We start from the raw sequence: 13218 nt of genomic DNA on the forward strand, positions 1-13218 counted from the left end.
CAGGGATAGGCTGGTTGTGAGAAGCGGTGGGCACCTCGTGGACCCCTCTGCTGCCCACCCACCTAGTACCCTTAATGAACCCAGCTTTTAGCTGCAATCAAGGGTACTATGGCACCCTTCACCTGGCTACTGGTTATCATGTGACTCCTTGGGCTGTGTTCAGCCTGAGAAGTGACAGAGACGGATGCACAAAGCACCCATCTGAGGGGGGAATCCCCAATGCAACACACGTGCCACATGTTGCATTGAGGGAGGCTTGGAGGCTGGAACAACAAGTCCCGGTCTTGTATCCCTCCACCCTGCTCCATGCTTCATGGAGCTACACAGAGCAGGGCTGCCCATGTGGACGCACAGGACGTGTGCTGAAGAGGACTTGCTTGGTCATTGGTGGGGAGGTAAGGTGAAAGTAGCCTTTTCCCCCATGCTCCCCACCAGGGCCAATTGTGTGAATTCCTCCATAGTTTACCCACCATAATCTCAGGATTATATGAGATTATGTTATGTTGGATCAAAGCAAGGTCCATCTGGTCTGGTACTCTGTCTTTAGACAGAGGTCAGCCAGATACCCTAGAGAATTCACAAGCAGAACAAGATGCAGAAAGTCACCCCACAGTTTCTGATAATATAGTATACTATCTTTAAATATAGAAGTTGTATCTGCCATATTTAATCATCACTGACCTGTGCTGTGTAAATCTGTGTGTCCCTTGCTTAAAGTCATCACCACCTTTGAGTAATGTGAAATTATACTTTCTTTGGTCTGTCTTGCATCTCCTGCTAGTCAGTTTCAGCTAATGATCTTGAGTTCTATGTTTTTAAGGCCTCTATCCTGCACACTCATTTTCTCCAAATCCTGTGCTTACCTCAATAAGTGTATACTTAGGTTCTTTAGTTTTCCATGTCAAGTTCCAAACAGATCAATAGACAAGATTTGACTTATTATATATAAAAAACTATAAATTGTAAAGGGATATAAATAAATCCATTTACAATTTAATATTCACATATTATTTATTCATGTAACAATACACACCTAAGAAAGACAAACCTGTTCACTTTATCCTTCAGAACAGAAATGATAAATTCGCTTTTCTAATTTCATTGATCTCAAGCTTTTGCACTATGCAATAATAAATCACTACATGTGTATCAGAATCATTATCTTCCAAAATTTATTTTCAACATATGTACAATCTATGTACAGTAAATATATGTACAGATTTGTACACATGTACAGTTTTTGCACACATTAGTTTCAACATACATACAGTAGTATTCTTCCTATACACATTCTTATAGCATGTGGTTGTGGTGGTTGGAGTATTGTCAAAATCAGCCCATTGTGTACCCTTCATTTGATGGGTCTGTACCCAGGTTCATTTCTTAAATTAATACATATACAGTCATTCACATGTACATGTGTACAGATGTAAAACATGTACATGTGTACAGGCCCCTGTACATTTCATTCTACAGTTTAATAAAAGTGTAATAAAAGACCAAGAAAACCATCATTACTTCATTTTATATCTTCAGCCCTCTCAAATATATTTTATTTGCTTACCTACCACAAAGTAAGCACAATAAAATGACTGTTTTGGACTAAAAGAAGTAATCCATTTTAGAAAGATTTTTAAAGTGTTTCAATTAGGTCTACATTTATCATTCCCAGAGATACCAGTAAGCCCTTGAGCCTATTAAACTGCAAAAGCAGAACATTTCTTGTGCTGCTATAAAAATAACCTTGAATCCAATGATAAAAAAGAAAACTTTTGTGTGTCACTATGCTTCACCAAGCTAGGAAAAGAAAGAAAGTTGGAAACTGATGTGGTATGGAAGGAGTAACCATATTCTCCTTATTATTCATCTTTCTAATTAGACCACATTGAGAACTGTTTTTGCTGAAAATCAGTAATAATAATAATAATATTTTTTTAAAAATAGAAGCTACATTTCACCTTGGTAAGGATATTTTCTTTACAATTTAAAAGACATACATGATTGAAAGATAGTATTTTTATTTAAAGAGATGTTTGTTTATTAAGAAATCTTTAATAAAGGATTTTTATACCGCCATTTTTCGAAGGGCGGTATGGAAACAAAACAAAACAAATAAATAAAAACATATTTATATTTTTCACAATAAATCACAATCACAACGAAATCACAATATAGTACCTTTATTTGCAGCCCATTCTTATACATCTTTACTTGGAAGTAAATCTAATTGTGTTCAGTGGGATACAGTTCAAAGAAACTGTGCATAAGATTGCAGCCTTAATCCCCAATTCCTCCAAACCCTTTTCAGAAGAGGAAAAATTATATTAATCATCAACCCTGTTATGGCCTAAAGGATTTCATGCCTTGTTGTGATGACAAAGCAGTGAACCTCCGGTTTGCACACTGCTCCTTTCCCTTCCACCCCTTTTCATATCTCAGGAGAGAAGATTGGAAACCACAGTTTTCTGCTATGTCTGAATAAAGTGTGCTTTGTAGAAAACAAACCAGGATGTCAAACCAGGATCATATTAATGTGATACAAGGAATCATTGGTTGCATTTGTATGCAAAGGAGAAAGGAATGGGATGGTGGAGAGCACACATGCCCAAGGCTTACTGCATCAGGAGCTTGGAACTATGCCTCCATTTAGATGCTGATTTCTGAATCAACAGATCAAATCCAGATATTAGTATCCACAGGGCCAGACTTGGCCTAGGGGCTATCAACCCACATCTCTTGAACAACTGGCTTTGTGTATTGAGAGACTTATTCTCTTATTTCAGTAAGTTCTTCTATTGTTCTGTCATTACCAAGCACCAACATTAATAGACATAAACCTAATCAAATTAGCCAATCAATTTCACTATGCACCATATTAGACTGCATCTGCTGATGTGTTGCTACAAGCCAATTACATATCCGACCATTGAGCTTAATGATGACTTTGTAACTATTCTCATTATGTTTTAATAGAAAGAACATTCTCCATGAAATACCAATATCTCAGGCATTACGATTTAGCTGATAACAAAACCATTTCCAAGATAGCAATCCTGTATCAGTGAGAATGCACTTTTCCTGCTACTCATACAATTCATTTTTCCCCCTTACATGTATGCAGTAGAAACAAAGGTTGAACTGAAAATATTCATGGGTTTTCAGAAACATTTTAAGTCATTTATTTCTCAAAAACAAATATACAAATATAATAAAAGAACATTAAAAATATCCATTATATATTCACAAAGCATCAAATATGCACATGTTACAAAAACAATAAGATAGTTGTTGACTACAATCACACATATGCAACTCTGGAACATTTTTCACAGTGTCAAAAGTGCCCCACCTCTTTCAATTTTTTTCAGCGATTTTTTTTAATGCTCTGCTATTCATTTGCATTGCCCAGTTTCTCTTTGAATAAACCTTGTTAGTGGCATCTGACAGTAGTACACCAGACATTTATTTAGTGATGTGACATCACTAATAGTGGTATTTGTTCTGTGAGATTGATCCAGAAACATTGCTCTTATTCTGAACTGACTTGCTATCAGTAACATCAGCATGTGGTGGCCAGATCTAACTAGCTACATAGTATAATGATGCAATCTCTTTCAAGAAATAATCCTTTATTAGCTGGGATTACCCATGTGATTTAGGAAGAAAGAAGTGCTTATAAAGGGGAGAGGGAATGGTGCCAAGCCATTCATGAAAACAATGGCACCAAATGGAATCTAAATGAGGCATCCACACATCTGTGTACTTTTGGCCTGAAAACTGAAACCAGGAAGCCCTCAGAGACACTGAAGGGGCAGGGTGTGTGTGTGAGTTTGTGTGTTGGGTTTTTTGTTTTGCATTTTTGTTCATACCAGCCCTCATGCAGCAGCGAGTCCCTTTCCGGCTTCCTCACAAAGCAGATTTCAAAGCTGTTCAAAGCAGATTGCTACATTTCCTTCCTCTCAGCATTTTGAATAAAGTGCATGTGCTGGGGACACAGAAGCAACCTCACATGCAAACAGAGAGATTCTCATGGTACTGCTGGCGGGTAGGAAGAGAGAAGTAGGAGGTGACTAGCTAACAGCTAATCAGGCCAGCCCCAGGCTTTGCCAAGGGGTCCCTCTCCACACACTGGCTGTTTGTCCTCATTAATTGCTCTAAGATTGAGCAGCTGGCCACCTCAGCCCTTTAAAGCTGTTTGAGAGATGGCTGATTGGGCTCTTCCAATTCTGTGGCCCTTGAAAGAAGCAAGCCTCTGATGGAAGCTGCTGTGGGCACTTTGCAGGAGGTGTCAGGAGGAGATTAGTGTGCATTCCATCTGCCTGCCTCCCCATTTTTCCTTGTGGGGGGGGTCAGGCCAGCCCCAGGCTTTGCTGAAGGCTCCCTCACCACCCCCTGACTGTTTGTCCTTAATTGCTCTAACATTGAGTAGCTGGGCACCTCAGCCCTTCAAAGCTGTGTGAGAGACAGCTGATTGGGTTCTTCCAGCACTGGCCCTTAAAAAAAGCAAACCTCTGCTGGAGGCGCAACCTCCGGTGCAGGTTGCTGGCAGGCGGACCACCTGCCAAAGGGAGCCAGGTGGTGTCGTTTGGGGATAAGGCTGGGGCCAATGCATTGATCTCGGCCCTTGCTAGGGAACCCTTATGTGTTGTTGGTTTGTGGGGGTTTTTTGCTGCCCTGTGATTAACTGTGCCTGGTGTATGTATGTGTCTTGGGTCGTTCAAAGATGGGGAATTAGGGGGCCATCTCTGGGGCAGCCATTCCAGTGGTGGTGAGGAATCAACCAAGATTTGGTGCTGATAGATCAGCTGGTCATATTAAGGGAAGGGAAATTAGTAATTTAATTGTGGTTTCCCCCTCAATCAGGCCACTACCTCTTTGACCTTGGAGAGCAGTGCCTTCAACCCACAGAACCTCACCTTATTACTTTGTAATGCCAGGTTGGTCCAAACATCCATGATTTGATCCTGGATGAAGGAGCCGACTTGGTGTACATTATGGAGACCTGGTCGGGAGAGGCTAGTGGCCTGGTTTGGTTCCAGCTCCTCGCAATGGGTTATTCCATGATGGAACAGGTGAGAGGATGTGGGTGGGGAGGTGAGGTGGCTGTGCTCTATCAGAATACTATTTCCCTTACCAGGATAGGGATATCAGGGTGCTGGCCTATATTGAATGTGTGTTCCTAAGTCTAGGGACCAAGGATAGATTGGGACTTCTGTTGGTATACCAATCACCCTGTTGTCCAACAGAGTCCCTAATTGAGCTGACGGACCTGGTTGCTGAGTTGGCACTGGAGTGGACCAGACTGTTGGTGGTGGGGGACTTCAATGTCCATTTCGAGACCGGGTTGTCAGAGGTGGTTCAGGAGTTCATAGCGGCCATGATAACTTATGGGCCTATCCCAAGTGGTCTCTGGACTGATGCATGAAACAGGTAACACACTCAACTTGGTCTTTTGCTCTGAACAAGGTGGTGCCCCATGGATGGGGGCTCCTGTTATTTCCCCACTGTCATGGATGGATCACCATCTAGTTAAGGAGAGACTTACAGCCGCAACTCACCTCTGTAGGGGTGAATGACTCATTTGGTTGGTCTGCCCAAGAAGCTTATTGGATCCAATAGGATTCCAAAAAGCCTTGGAAGGGTTTCAAGCTAGTTCTTCTAGTGATTCTGTTGATGCTCTGGTGCAAATATGTAATAATGAACTTACTAGAGCAGTAGACACAACCACTCCTAAGTGTCCTATCCGACCTGCTTTAAAGTCTTCCCTGTGGTATTCAGATGAACTGTGAGAGTTGAAGCAACAAGGTAGATGACTAGAGCACAAGTAGAGGAAGACTCAGTGAAAATCTGATAGATTGCAACACAGAGCTCATTTGTGGATCTATGCTCTGGCACTGCAGACAGCAAAGAAGCAGTTCTTCTCTGCCCACATTGCTTCTGCAAATTCATGTCCAGCTGAGTTGTCTAGGGTTGTGAGGGGGATAGTTCATGCCCCCTCTGCCTTGAATTTGAAACCATCTGTCACTTGCTGTGATGTTTTTAACAACTTTTAATATTAAAAATATCTTGTATTCGTGCTGATCTAGACTCCACAGTTACGGCAGAGTCTACTGTAGAGGTGTCCAGCAGCCTCTCTTGTAGGATTGAATTGCATCACTTTTGGTTTGTTACTTCTCAAGACATGGACAAACTGCTTCAGACTGTATACCCCACCACCTGCTCTCTTGACCCTTGCCAAACTTGGCTTATTTTACCTGATAGTCATATTATCAGAAAAGGTCTGGTCCTTGTCTTAAGGAGGCTATTATTAGACATTATTTGAAGAAACCTGGTTTGACTTTGGATCCCTCAGAGTTAGCTAATTACAGACCTGTCTCTAATCCTCTTTGGTTGGTGAGGTGATTGAGTGTGTGGTTGCTTCTCAGCTCCAGGCAGTTTTGGATGACACAGATTATTTAGATCATTTCCAGACTGGCTTTCAGATGGTCTATGGGGTTGAGACTGCCTTGGTTGGCCTGATAGATGATCTCCAATTGGGAATTGATCTAGAGGGAGTATGACTCTGCTGATCCTTTTGGATCTCAAAGTAGCTTTCCATACCATTGACCATGGTATCCTGCTGGGTCACCTGAAGGAGGTGGGACTGGGTGGCACTGTTTTACAGTGGTTCCATTCCTACCTCTCTGGCAGATTCCAGAGGGTGTAACTTGGAAACAGTTGCTCTGAAAAGCGAGAACTAAAGTGTGGGGTTCCACAAGGCTGTCTCCAATGTTTTTTAACATCTACACAAAACTGCTGGGAGAGACCGTCAGAAAGATTGGTCTGGGATGCTATGAATATGCTGATGACATGTACCAACTTTATCAGGAAATGGCATGACCCCCTAAGCACGCGCGAAGAGGACTTCCAGCCACTTCCGGCCGACGGGGGCAACGGGACGGCAGGGAGGAACGCTGCCATCCCGAGGGACTTCTAATTCTGAGAGCGCCAGCGGGGGAAATGCGGCGGGGGGGGGGGGGTGAGTACACTCTCCCCCGCCCTTAAAGCCCTACCCCCGCCGGCGCCGAAACGCTGAATCGCCCCCACCACCCGAAACGTTTCGGCGGCCTTTTCAATGGCCGCCGAAATGTTTCGGGCTCAAGCCTAATGATTTTATCTTTTATGAATTTTAAATGTGTTATGTTTTAGTTCTGTACACCACCTAGATATTTTTATACTAGGTATATAAATTCAATAAATAAATAAGAAAGAAAGATGGAGATAAGTGTTTGTGTTCTGAACTTACTGGATTTCTGGTTGTAGAATCCAGAGAGGGAAGGGTTGTACAGGAAGTGGAGTGTAATTAAGAACATTTATAGTTTAATGAAATTTAAATATGTAGTTTAATAATGTACATATAGGCAAATGCAGATTGCTCTCTGTTCTCCTGCTACTTCTTGTCAGTCTGCGCTGTCTCCAGTCTAGGACTGAACTAAAACTGTAACAAATCTAGACCTTGGCCTGGATCAAGGAATGGATTCACAAGAAACACCACACTGGGCACCGACATGTGTTCTCTGCACATGTTAGCCTAATTATGGATATATCCCTAGATACTACCAAAGTGATATAGCAGGAGCTATAGTGGCTTCTATACCTTAAAATTTGACAGAACTGTTCTGAATCATTACAGTGCTGATTCCACAATTAACTGTAGAAAAAGAAATATCTCTACTCAAGTAGATATTTTTCATACCATAGAAGACTTTTGCCTTCAGGCATTATGAAGTGTAGATCTATTACCTCCTGTTTATTTAACATTCATTAAAAGTCATAAACACAGATACATTCCTCGCAACCAAACTGTCCTATTTCTAATTTTTGCTGCAATTTGTTTTGGACTTTTTTTCTCTTTAACTCTGAGTTTTACCCAGATTACATTTAAGAATATGCTTAAGAAGATACCATCAATGTTACATTAGATGTTAATTAGCTTTGTTTCCCACAGAATAAACAATATATACATGTCTTCTTTCTTCCCTTTCTAACTCTAGATAACCATGACATATTTTGTTCTATCTGAATCTTAATGCATATTTATAATAGTAACATCTTATATAAATGTATTTCAGATAAAAGCTATTTTTAAAAAGATTTTTATTCTTCAGTAAAAAATTATGAACTTGCCCTCGAATTTGAAGTAAAAATATATAAAACTGAGAGGATAGTAAAGTAAAAAGGGGTAGTTCATACTATACTCATGTGCATAACATGATTTATCATCACAACTGATCAGATTCATTTTGTTATGCAGAAACAGTGGGAAGAACTCCAATATAACATTCATTAGGAAAATGCATCTAAATCAGTCTCTCACCTTTCTAGCAAAAATGTATTTAGATATCTTAATATAGAGAGTGTTCTTAAACAAAAAATGGGAGAGACTTCTGAAGTTCTATGTCCCTATCGAATTATAGACTTATCTCATCATCTGCAGCACTATACTAGCTTTCTGAAGCATTTAAAAATATCCAAATGTCTTCTGCTCATCTATTAACTGTTCAATAAATTGACATCCAATTAAGTACAAAACAGAGATACTCATTCATTCTTTCTATATACCACCCTTCCTAAAGTGGTTCAGGGCAGTTTACATTAAAATAAAATAAAACATTAAAATCAGAAAACATGTAAATCAGATTAAAATTAAAACTAGATATTAAAATCCAGGCTAAAAAGATGGGTCTTTAAGGCCTCCAAGGAAGATAATCCACTTATATCCACAGGGAGCATGTTCTACAACCTAGGGGTAACAACTGAAAAGACCCAATCCCAGGTTGCCACCAAATAAATTGGTGGCACCCAAAGATGGACCCCTCCTGATGATCTTAATGAGCTGGTAGAAAAAGGTGCTCTCTCAAGTAACCTAAGCCATTCAGGGCTTTAAAGGTAGTAACCAGCACTTTGTACTTTGCCCGGAAACGTATCGGCCGCCAATTTAAATAGGATTATTTTGGGTGATTTCCCTCAGCATGTCAACCATTCATGTAAATTTGTGTTATCCCCTTTTTAGATGAATGTTCCTTGTAGCTTTCTCCACTCATCAGCTTGAGTCTAGCACAAAAACCACTGAATTTGCTGGTGCAGACATCAGAGGCAGCTAATTGGCCCTTCTCACAGGCAGGCCCTTTCATGATGCAAGGTGAGGTAACGGCTTGCTGTGGGTTATTGGAGTGCTAGCATGCCCCGCCCCCTGCCACCACCGCTGACAACACTGAAGCAGCACTTTGGGACAGATCTGACCATTTCAAGCTTTGCAAGGAATATGGGGAGAAGAAGAAGCCCTCTTCTCCTCACACGCTTTGCAAAGCTTTCAAGAAGCACAAGAAGCGGCTTGTGGCAACCTTTCCTTTCCTCCTCCTTGCCCCCTGCACCACTTTCATGTTTGCCAGGGTTTGTTTAGAAAGGAGGATAACCTCCACCCGTGGTGAGGAGCAAGACAGCTTTGGGCAGCTTGCTTCAAGCACCTCAAGATCTTGGTCCACCCCTGTCATCTCACATAACCTTAATGTCATAGGAGCCAACCTCAGCTCCTTCCTCCAGCTCTCAGGTACTGTCTGAGCCTGTGGCTCCATACTTGGGCTCCTCTCCACAATGCCACTGTCCCTCCCATAAGATGATATTTGCCAAGCAATGTAGGAAGGAGTCTTGCTACAGTAGCTCCCATGCTGTAAAGGAAATACTAGAGGAGGTCTATGTTGGGCAGCAATTGGAACAACACTGGAGACAAAATGAATAGGACATGTAACACAGAACCTGTTGTAATTCTATTGCCAAATATTCTTCATTATTACATTAGTTAATTTGGTTATATGAGAGTTTTTGTACCACAGCAAGAACATGCATTTCTCTTTCTTCACAATAACAAATAAAGAATTAAATTTCAGATTACCAAAACTTGAATCTAGCACTATCAGTTCTTGGCATGCTCTATCCAAAGAATAAGAAATGCAAAATAAAAGGAGTCTTGTGATACCTCAGACTTTCAGATCTATTAGGGCATAAGCCACAATAAAAGCCTTAAGTCTTTTAAGGTGCTGAAAGACTTTTATTTTAAAAAAATATTTTCTGCACAAGACATGTCTACTCTTCTAGAATTAAAAACAAAGTAAGTGAGGCAATTGCTACATAATGGAACAACCTCCATTATACCAACCAAAGATATATTACAACTTTTAAAAGGGCAGTCAAGATGCATTCAAGACCCAGGCTTCTAATTAGATATTGTTTTAATTGTTGAGATGTGTTGATCTTTTATTGGTTGTTTTTATTGTCTTGTAAACCACCCAGAGAACTTGTGTTTTGGGTGGTATAGAAATATGCTAAATAAATTTAAATAAATATCATAGTCATATACTGAATAAGTTAGACAAGCTCATAAAAGAGATTAGAAGCATTTATGTTGATAACCAACCTGGAGATTGGACAAATAAAGGCGGCAACCCAAAGTAAAGCATTTGGTTTCCAAGTTCCCAGGATCAATCCTGGAAACATCACTAAAATAATGGGTTAAATCCCAAGAACCAGGACCTACAAATACAGCAGGGCCTCCACATTTCTTCTTCCTCACCCTGCCCTCTGGGCCTCCCAGAAATCCACTCAAGAGTCAGGAGACCCTCCAAAACAGGATAGGATGGGGTACAGTGGACTGCAGTGGGAGGGAAGAATAAGTGGAAATCAGGAACCATGGTGTGTGAGGGAAAGTGTAAGACACTAGGGATGTGCAGAACCGGTCCGGTGGTCCGTGGTCAGATGGTTTGGTCCGGGGGTTCGTGGATTTGTGATCAAACCGACTACCCCACCGCCCGGTTCCATCCAGACTGGAACCGAACAGCCGGTCCAATCCGACAGGTCCATGAATTTTTAAAAAAAATTAAATGAAAAATAACTACCTGTAGCATTTGCGCATGCATGGTGGCCAAAATGGACACTGCTCACCTTTATGGAGGCCCGAAACGGCCAAAAAGACTACATTTACCCGGCCACGGCGGTGATGAGGGAGGCCAACGGAGGGAGATGAAACCCTCAAGGACCCCCCCCCCCCATGGCTACAGCAAACCCCCCCCCAGGGGCTACAGGTAGTTATTTTTCATTTAATTTTTTTTTAAAAAAATAAATAAATTGTGGACCTGTCAGACCAGACCGGACTGGGGGTCGATGGGGGCTGGATGGAACTGGCTCGGTTCCGTTCAAGGCCAGTCCAACCTCGAACCGAACCGGGCCAGATGGTTCTGTGCACACCCCTACAAGACACCTTTGGATGCAACCTAACAATTACACCATGGTATGTGTGAAGTAGAAAAGTTATTCCAGTTTCCATAATCTGCTCCAGGATTTTGGTGGAGCTGTGATGCTTACTGCTATTGCTTCAGAAAGCAGACAGACAGTCAAGTGTGGGAATGGAAGAAAACATTGATTCTTTGGCCACCTTAGGACATAACTGCCTTCGTAAAAGGTTTTGGTTATAATCTATAAAGCCCTAAACAGCTTTGGCCCTGGGTATTTAAGAGAACATCATCTTTGCTATGAACCACACCACCCCTTGAGATCATCTGGAGAGGTTCATCTGCAGTTGCCACCGGCTTGTCTGGTGGCTACTTAGGGACAGGCTTTCTCCATTGCTGCCCCAAGGCTTTGGAACACAGTTCCTACTGAAATAAGTGCCTCCCCATCTCTTACAATTTTTAGAAAGGCAGTCAAGATACATTTGTGCACCCAGGCTTTTAATTAGATATTGTTTTAATTGTGTTTTAATTGTGTTTTAATTGTGTTTGTGTGACGTTTTACATTTTAATTGTTGAAATGTGTTAATCTTTTTATTGGTTTTTTAAATTGTCTTGTAAACCATGCAGAGAACTTGGGTTTGGGGCGGTATAAAAATGTGTTAAATAAACGAAACAAATAATAAAAATAAATAATGTGGAACCATGGGTCCAATAAACCTGTGGTTCCACATCTGCCCTCCCCCTACTCTCCCATCCAGATCTGGATGGAATGGAGAGATCCCTCTTTGCAATCTCACTGACTGCGGAAAGGAAGGGAAACTAGCTGCCAAGTACAGCCTCAGCAGCCAATAGCAGCTGGAGTGAGGGAGGAGCTTCCTCCCTCAACTCCGGTTGCAAAAGGGTGAGACTGCGGTATCAGCATTCAGACGTAATACTGGCAATGCAGAGCCAGAGGTCCAGGCAATGGACCTTACTACAAACCGAAGGTACAAAATACAGTTCAGAGTGGGAAACCACAGGTCCATCATTTTAGGAAATTGCAGTTGCCCACATTCCAATGTACAGTTTCCAAATCCAGATATCCCTTCACCTTTGGTTTTGTGGTACATGTGAATGTGGCCTATGACTTGGGGCCTTAATGCATGCCTTTGATTGAAGATGAGCATTAAAATTCAACAACATTTGGATTCTAAACCTAGGCATTAGGATCTTTGGCAACATCATTAGTAAAATCCATATGATTTTCCATTATGCTATAGTCTTTCAGTTTGTGCTATAAGTTTCTATTTTTACATTAATTTCTATAACCAGCTAAATATATTTTTATTTGCCTCCTTTTGTTTTTGTCAAGCAAGCACATACATAGACAGAAATATTTGAGGTAACTCGTGATTACTTCAAAACATTTCTTATTTCTTTGAACTGTGCTACCTTTTAAGTTTTGGTAAGTCATTGCCAAATAATAATAAACAGAGTTGCAATTAATGATTCTCAACAGCTTGATTTTTTTTTTTTAAAAAAAAACAAACTCTTGCTATATGGCTAAAATCATTTAGACAATAACTCATTGAAAGCTTTTCTCAATGCTGGATATTTATTGCTCTGTATTTGTTCTAATTGTAGCACTACTTGAAAATGTCAAAAGCACTTAAGCTAATACGGCCATTAACAGCCAGACAACAAGAGAAAAGGTGCCTAAATGTGCATTTTATCTTATTCTGATTACATGGTTTAATTTGTTTCTAGGAGTTGTGACCATAGTTGACAAGAGAACAATCATGTTATCGTCTCTGTTCCTGAACTACTTACTTCTGATTTGTCTTAAAATGAATTTACAACATAGCTCTTTGATTCTTTTAATCCACCACATACGCCATCATCATCATGCTTAGTCAGGTACTATGGCCTCATTCTACACAATATACATAGGCTTACAACACAGTAATTAAATTGC

This window comes from Hemicordylus capensis, chromosome 3, assembly GCF_027244095.1.
Source record: "Hemicordylus capensis ecotype Gifberg chromosome 3, rHemCap1.1.pri, whole genome shotgun sequence".
In the NCBI taxonomy this organism is placed as follows: Eukaryota; Metazoa; Chordata; class Lepidosauria; order Squamata; family Cordylidae; genus Hemicordylus; species Hemicordylus capensis.